Here is a 9,499-nt window from a genome sequence, read left to right as displayed (position 1 = left end):
CTAAGGACATTGCCTTATTTACAATCAAATATATTGGCTTTCCTCATTACCCATCTTATTACATGAATGCTCTCTAAACAAGAACTAGTACCCTACTTATATACAAGATCATCATCCACAAGTTAGATTATATGATCAACAATCTCCAAGATAAAGAAATGTATTAAAACAATATAGATCAAGACCCAAATTGTTAAGAACAATCTCAATTAGATACATTGGGATGTACGAATACACAAGGAGGTGTGTTGTGTGTATAAAAATATAGAACAATGCATTGTTAGGCTTCGCATCATGTGGATCACCATCACAAGATGAATCTTGTCAACCTAGTCATTAGAACAAGAAACCAAATATAGGATAGAACCAATCCTAAGATAACTTTATTTGGAAACATCAAATCGAGTTGTAAAGCTAGACATAGGGTCTTCATGATGCCTAGATCACACCATAAGAATTGCAGAAGATAACAAGCTAGTTGGACCGATTGCTACCAAGAATATAGGAAATTTTCCAACTGGAACAAAATATAAACAAACTGAAGGGATATATTTTTGGGTGACGTAAGGTTTCCAACTACCCCTAAATGCTCTTGCACCAAACACCTTGGTTTAATAGAAGATGTTCCATAAGAGGAACTTATGAACATTGGATAGGATTCAAGGCATAAATCTAATGCTCATTCTTAATCCACATGTCCTCCTTATTTGTAAGGTATATTTTCTAAAAATGGTTATGTCAACTATCCAAATCCACAAGCCCATTAGTATGCCTTATATCCTCAAGTATTGCTCTTTTACTACTTCCACAACCTCTACTCTGATTCTCCAACTCACACTAATTGCTTATGGTCTTCATTTCTCCTACAACTATCAACAAATGTCTTCTTCATATTGTTGCTTGATTCCACCATTGTAATTGGTCATCAACTTATTTTCCTCTAATATAATCATAAGATCTTGTTGCTAATCTCCTATCACTTTGAGAACTTGTTGTTGCAACACCATTTGGCTGTCGTCAGCTTTCAACTCCACTAGTTTAGATCCATTTGCCAAATCATTCAAAAACTATACAACCTCATAAACCTTCTTAGCTACTATTTGCAACTTCATCATCTTTTGATTTGAAGTAGTCTGATTTTCTAAAGTGTAAGCCCTCATCACACTCAAGATATTATCTTTTTGTCCTTCCTCCTTCAAAGGAATTAAAGTAAACTTTCTATCATCCTTCACTATAGACACAACATTCCTTCCTCAATCATGAATAGCTCCAACGTCATGTTGCCAAGGTCTTTGTAAGAAAAACATGACAAACACTCATGTTAACCACATCACACAATAGCTCATCCTAATATGGTCTAATGTTGAGATTAACCCAACGCAGATCTTTTTACTTCTACCATATGGTCATCTTGAAAAATAACTTATTCCATATAGACAAGGGCGTTTAATTTTTCATAACCTTATCTTTTGTTTGCATTTAATACTACCACTATCCATTATCACCTTGCAATGTTTGCCTCCTGCTTTGCAAATAATTTTAAAAAGATTGCCTTCTCTATTCCTTCTCACTTAACATAACTCTCCTAAACATTAGAGATTCTCTCATATTAGGTTCATCCTCTCTCTCAACTAGTTCATCTTCATCGATATGTTCCTCATGTGCCAATAGGTTTTGTTTTCCTTTTCTAGAACTACTTGTAAAATGGAAAGCTCTATGTTTAATATTTCCACATTTTGAACAATTACATTGATTTGAAATCCTTTTTTGTCTACATCTTCCATGAATATTCTAATCAATTTCCTCTTCAATCACATGCTTTTCTTTTCTCTTATGACGAGTGGGTTTATCCTTTACCTTAGGTATAACCTATCTTCTCTTAAACTTTTCCTATGCTTTTAGTAAATACTAATAATCATCTTCAATTTTACCAATGCTCTCCATAATTAACTCATCTTGAATGTTAAGTCTAAATCCATTAACATACCTAGCCACCTTCTCCTCAAATGACTCTCAATGGCTAGATCTGATTTTCATCCTGTAGAACTCTTTGGTGCACTCCTTTACTATCAAATCCTTTTTATTATGATCCTACAATTTCTTAAATTATTCCAATTCATAATCTTCCAGTGTGAACTTGGCCTCAAGAAATCATAACTCTTTGCATAGTGATCTTAGGTTTGCCACTATCTTCTCTATCTTTCTGCGATTCTTTCCACCATTAGGCAACATGACCCTTCAATTTAGTTTGTTCAAACATAACCTTCTGTGAATCCTTAACATCTTCAAGCTCAAAGTAATCCTCTGATTCATTAATCCAATCTATCAATTCCTCAAGATGTAATGAACCAACAAAGAAAAATAAATTATGACTTACCCATTTGTTTCAGTATAGATCTCAATAGTCTTTTTGCATCTGTAAGGATTTTAACTTTAGTTGTTTCAAGATATTTACTGGATTACTCAAATTCATCTTCAATCTCATAATTTTCTCTAGCCTTCTAGGGTTCATTCTTCTAGGTGGCATCCTTTAAAACTTTAGGAATCTTCTTCTAAACTTCCTCAAATTTGGTGACCTAGTCACAAGTGTTGATTGCCTAAACATAATCAATTAATCTACCAATACCTTCAGTCTATCTCAAAAATTTGTTAGCGTAGTCTTGAAAATCACCAAATTTACCTTCAACTAATCCACCAAGTCTTCCTTTTATGCACTCTTCTACAATTGTAGATTAGATCTACTTTCTTCCACCCCACAACTAGGATCTTTAGGATATAGAATCTTTGAAACTCAATCTAATTAATCTTTTTTGCTAAAACTCTATTGTCTTGTACTCTTATAAATAAATCCTTTCTTGAACCACCTTGCATAAGCCCTTTATTGATGTAGGCTAGATCTTGATGCTGCTACCCTACAATCAATAAATATTCAACTCTGCAAGTGTTTGTGATGTGGATCCTAATCAAACTCAGAGGTTTATTTGTCGCATTTTAGGGTCAAGGGGTAGTGCCTCAAGTGCGCTCCCTATCGCAATATAGGGTGGAGTTGAGGTGCAACGCCCCCAAAGCCAAAAATGAATTAGTATTGTAAAAGGCATCAATTGCTTATTTTATATTGGACGACTTATTCTAGCCCTAATTTTGGAAGAGACAAAAGCTTGTATAAAATGGCTTAGGGTTAGGGATTTCATAATGTATGATGATATTGTAGCTTCTTGTGTTAGTATTGAGCTATAAGGGATTGCAAATTGTAATCATTGGATAATAATAATAGTGGACTTGTTGTTGGTGGACGTAGCCCAGGGATTGGGTAACCCACATTAAATATTTGTGTCTTGTGTTATCTTCTGTGCAATTTATTAGTTTTTGATATTGATTATATTTGCATGTAATTGTTATTGTTGTCCATGGTTAATCCTAACAATAAGCATAGAAACTCAAATCTAAAAAATGAGAGAATAACAATTGGGCTCTCATACCATTTGATGTAGTCAAGGGAGGAGAAATCCTTAAAGGAGATGTCTAACCTTGTAGCTAAACCACTACAATAGAAATGAAATATGATCTACAATTATCATCAAATTTCTATGCAACTGTAGATTATATATTATTCAACATACATGCATCATTGCCAAGGAAATAACCTTATTCATAATAAAATAATTATCTTCCCTCATTACCAATCTTATTACTTGAATGCTCTCTAAACAAGAACTACTTCCATACTTATATACAAGATTTCCAGCCACAGGTTGACTTATCTAATTAACAATCTCTAAGATAAAGAAATGTATTATAATAATATAGGCCATGACCCAAATAATTAAGAACTATCCCAGTTAAATACATTGGGATGTGCAAACACACAATGAGGTCTAATATGTGTATAAAAATATCAAGTAATGCATCATTAGGATTTGCATGACACGGATCTCCATTGCAAGACAAATCTTTCCAACTTGGTCATTAGAGAAGGAAACCAAATATAGGATCAAACCAATCTTAAGATACTTCACTTAGAAATATTAGATTGAGCTATGAAGCTAGATATAGTATCTCCATGATGCTTAGATCACACCAGAAATATCACACAAGATAACAAGCCAATTGGACAATTTGTTGCCTAGGGCACATGAAATTGTCTAAAGGAAATCTTTTTGGGTGATGCAAGATTGCAAACCACCCCTAAATGCTCATGTATCAAACATAGGCAATTTTTTTTGTCAAAATCTTGTATACCATTTGAGATACATAAGTACTTAATTTATTGATAGCTACTATTGGTGTCTTCCCCTAGGAGGAAAAAAATATATCCTATATTAGGGGAAGAGCACCTGATGTTTTAGGATCGTGTTCAAATAGATGCCCGCTTCACACCAACCTGACCTCTTAATTACTAGCTCTAAATGGACCAAAAACATTAATAATTAAAAGTCCATTAACAAATATACTATGTATCGATGGTCGTCCACTTGTACCCCCAATAATGGATATTTTTAAAATAAGTAGTGTGACATTTTTGCATGAATATTGGCAATTATTGGAGTATAAAGACATTTTTGCATAACTATTGGAAATTATTGAGGTGGTTGCAATGCATTATTATTGGAGCATCTTTAAGTAGGTATCAAACAACACTCTGAAATGGCCAATTTTTTATGCACACATAGTTGATCTCACAACATGTATCACCACTACCTAGAGATAGATCAATAATTAAATTGCATAAAGAGACGACAAAAAAATCAAAACTTGGTTTGTTGTTTAGGATCTTTTTTCCATGGATTTAGCGATAACAATTATTGATATGCCACCCCTAATTTAGAGTCTTTAAAGTATTTAGACATGGTGTGAATTTTTTCATATGAAGTATTTACAAGAAGCTTATTGAATAATTTTCTAGAGTGGAGATCTTATGCTTTTGATAATATGTGCATAATGGGTTCATTTGTAAATTTGTCTTCACATGTGTGGTTTAGATAAGGGGATCAACAACATGGGAATGACCTTGGCTCATCATCTATCAAGAAGGTGATTCTTTATTTTATGGAAGAGCCCAAACATGGGATGATTGTTGGAATATTTGATATTATGAAAATTGATCGAACCTTAATCCTAATACCAAACCTTATTGAACCTTAACCCTAAAAAACCCTAATCATAACTAAACCTTTCCCTAACTCTTTCCCTAGATTTAATTAAACTATAACCATAATCTAATTAAAATATAATTCTATCCCTAAAACTAATTCAAGGTTATCTTTAATTTAATTTAATTCAAACTCTAATTTAAATGTAACCATAATCATAACCATAAATCTAATTTTACTTCTAACCCTATCCTTCTCTATTTCTAACCCTAACTATAATCATAACCCAATTGTGATGCCCTACAAAAGAACTCTTGGAAAAAGGGGAAGGGGACACAAATATTATACATGGAATGTTGTTTTTTGAATTCTAATTATTAACCATTCATATCAAATAGTGACATATTAGAGCTCAAACCTTCAGACCAGGTCAAGCAATTGTTATGCAACACTCCACTAGAGAAAGTCTAAAGATAATTATTCCACCAAAAAACCATGTAAAGGGTCCTTTAACATTGTATAAAAGTTATAAGAGGTATTGAGACTCACTCAAGACCCTCCAAAAAGTTTCAAATGTTAACTCCAAAGGATGAACCATTCTAGGTTCTAGGCCTCACGGGTGAGCTTATTTAAATGGTGAATTACAATCAAATTCCTAGAAAAAAAATAATTATCATTCTAAAACCTTCCGAAACCTATCCCAATTTTTTTTTGACTTTGCTTTCTTCACAAAAAAAACTAGAATGGGGTCAAAGAGACACCTAGAGATCCTAGAATCTCCATTCTACTGAGTGATAGTTTTATGATTTTTACAATGGATAAGTGCATAATTTTTGGACAATAGGATGATGCACGTATTCCATCCTTCTACACTTGATTCCTTTATCCATGAATGAGTCCATTTTTCATTCGCATGTCCCATTTTTTGTATTTTAGTCCTTTATGATTAGCAAACTCAAATTTTAATCTTTTTTTTGCACATTAGTCCTAGCTAGTTAAATTCTTAACTTCATTAGAAGACCTCTAGGATAAACCTAAAATTTAGGTGAATCAAAAATAAAATTATTGTGCATGGATTAAAATGTGTGCCAAAAACATGCAAAGTATTATAAGAGTCATTAGCTAACTTGTACACACAAGGGTGAGAATTAGTGATTCCTAAACCTAACCTATCCACCATAAAATCCCTAAATTAGTCTGCATGAAAACTGATGAATATAAAACAATTAAAATTCATAATTGAACAGCATGGGACACCCATTAGGTGGATTTAAACAAGCTCCAACTGAATCTAAATAACTGCAAATTTCACTAAATTACTCCATTACAAATAATATCATAACAAAAAATTGGGAGATGACTAAATCAACATCCAAACCATTTAAAGCATGCGTAAGTTCATTTTAAAGTGTCAAACAAAGTCTTCATATTATAATTACATAAATCATCAATTATAATAAAATTAAACAAGGACAATTTGTGTTTGATTCTAACAATAGGTCACATAAAATCTACCAACTACATACCTATAATATCACTATTACATCCTTCTCCACATTAGAGTATCCAATATACAATTCATCAAGTATTAAAAATTGCAATCATTGCACATACATTCACAACTTATAATTATTTGGAAGCAAAGATGTAGTGGCAATGTACTAGCAACTGTTGCAATATTTGTGAAATAATTAACAACCTATTGTGTCTTTTATAAGTCCAATAGTTGTATTGAGAATTGATAGGTCAATATTTGTGTGCAATGACAATTACTAATTCTAACAAGAGGAAACAAGGAAAGGAAGGTGGCATACTTTTACTCCAAATTTAATTACATACATCTCCACCAATTCCTAATCAGGGTTGACAATGCCACCCAACCATGTGTAACATGAAGACCCACTCCATTTCTCTTAAAGATAGTCACATGGCCCTAAAAATAATCATAAAACACAAGGGGAATATGAGGTACTCACACACATGAGACAGGAAGTGTATGCATCAAGAGAGGTCAATAATTATCACAAGAAAACCCACATTTGATATTTTTGTTATTCCTACAAAGAATCATATTGCCTATTAGTGTCAAAATGTGCATAGCAACCGAGCTATCATATTACCTGAGCTATGAGGGACGAGTTAAGTGAATATTTCTGGTGTAAGACTAGGTAGTTTGCTTGCTTAGTCCATATCTTTTCTAGGACTTTCTCAGGCATTCTCTTAGCCTATTAGGGTTCACTTTAGTACCCCAAACTCTAAAGGATCTCTATCCTATCCTCCAACTTCTCTCTACCTAGTTACACCAAGGATTTTTGCTTTATTATTCACCAAATGCCTCTACAAGCTAGCTTGTCAAATTCAATTCTTGTTCCATCTTGTTCATTTCCTCAACTACATGGAGTGAGGGGCTCATACATGAGGTGTTTGACCTCACCTAGGCTTCTGGATACAAATCCCACAAGCTTTCCTCAAGTTCTTTGCATTTACTCCAAAATTGTCAACAATAGGCCTAATTGAATTAACACCCCTACTTGGGTTTTTGGACTATAACCCCAAATTTTTATGAACAAGGTGGAAATAAATCACACAGTCAAGTACCCTTTTGGAAAACCTAAAGGATTTTGTGGGTCTCATGTCCCCAATATCTTCGTACACTTGAAAGTAATTTTTATGCCTATAATTAAGGGTTTCACATTGAGAATGATAATGCTAATTAGAGTCTAATCATACCCTTAGAATTTTTCTTTTTGAAACTTCCCCCTCTTGCAAATAGAAACATCACTCACCCCTCCTCCTTCTGAAACTCATGGTTTGAAGTGTCTATCACATTCAAACCTCCAAAAGCTTCTTGAAAATGTTGTTATTGTCTAACCAAGTGACTGTGACTTGCCTAGGGCATCACATTAAAAAAAGTTAACAAACTCTCTAGGAACCCACAATATATATACATAATTTACACTAGCTCCACTTCCATTTCCCATAAGACTATGATGAATCCACGGTAGGAACTCATGGGAGAGCCTTTTTTGCAAAAAATGTCAATATTAGAACAACACAGTCTGATTACAAAAGATTTTCAAAATCTAATCAAATGAACTTCTAAAACCTAGAAAAATGAAACAAAAAGAAATATATAAGCATAAACTCCAATAATCCAATGCATAAACTCAACCTTCAATCCCTTAGTGTGAACATGCAATCCAAAACATCAAAAACTATGAAAAATTGGGGCAGAATTCCTAGCTTTCAATAACAAAAATTCCTTCTTACAATCTCCAACTCTTGGAATGGATCATTTTGTGATTTTTATATGTATACCAAGAGGTTTTAGATAGTTATAGGAATTATCAACCTCAAATCCATGACATGTTCATTTCTTGCTCAAATGTTGTCATGCAACTTTTCAAAGTTGCTGACAAATTTTGTATTTTACAATTTTAAGACATCTATCACTTGGAATATTCCTAGTAGATCTAATATTATCCATTTATGATATCTAGACATAATTAGGCCTTCAGAGCATCAATCCACATGTTTTTTACCACTTTGCCTTATTTGACAACTTTGTCAATATTTGACATCTTTCTCATCTTTTGCTCCAATCGGTATGTAGGATCTCCTAGCCTATGCAAGAGGATGTAGAAACATCAAAGAGGAAATGGTACGTCAAAACCATACCTTCCTCAAGACCCATAACTCATAACAATCAAAAACCAATTAAACATAAAGCAAGAAAACCAAACCACTTTGAGTGGACTGAACCTAGTCAACTCCACCTAGGAACAAACTCAACCATGACCTTGAAATGTCCAAACTCATGCTCTTGACTTGGATAGAGTTGGTACATGCCAAAAGAAAAACTAACGATCAAAACAAGGAGCTTTGACTAGGTGCTCTTGCACCAATTTCTAAGTATACTTGAGCTCAAGTATTCACCAAAAAATTCTACTTACATTGAGTTGAGGAGAAGTTGATATACACTGAGTAGAGAGTTTACCAAGCTCCCCAGAGGACACCAAGAAAATATTTATAGAGTTTTATTAATGAATAATATTATTTTTACCAAGTGACACATAGATGAAATCAGAGTTTGAATTGGAACATATTCTAATGCAATACAATTCTACCCATTAAGGAAAATGGTTTACATGAATTGAGGTAAAGATTTGAAAATATTTTATTGAAGAATGTGAATTGACTATGTATGATTACAAGGTAGAAGGAAAAATGAAAATATTGATGTAAAGGAAGGAAAGGATGAATGTTTTTGGAACTAGAGATCATGATCAGAGAACAATTGCAAAAAGTTCTAAAATCCTAATAAGGTCAAGCCATGAAATGACAAAAGAAAACTATTAAAGGAGAAGTTGAGAATAGTTGTAATGTTGTTGAAGTTGTTGATGGTCAAA

The sequence above is a fragment of the Cupressus sempervirens genome, chromosome 3 (assembly GCF_028749045.1).
Source record: "Cupressus sempervirens isolate cs-2001-9-10 chromosome 3, ASM2874904v1, whole genome shotgun sequence".
In the NCBI taxonomy this organism is placed as follows: domain Eukaryota; kingdom Viridiplantae; phylum Streptophyta; class Pinopsida; order Cupressales; family Cupressaceae; genus Cupressus; species Cupressus sempervirens.
Note: the sequence above shows the minus strand (reverse complement) of the source record.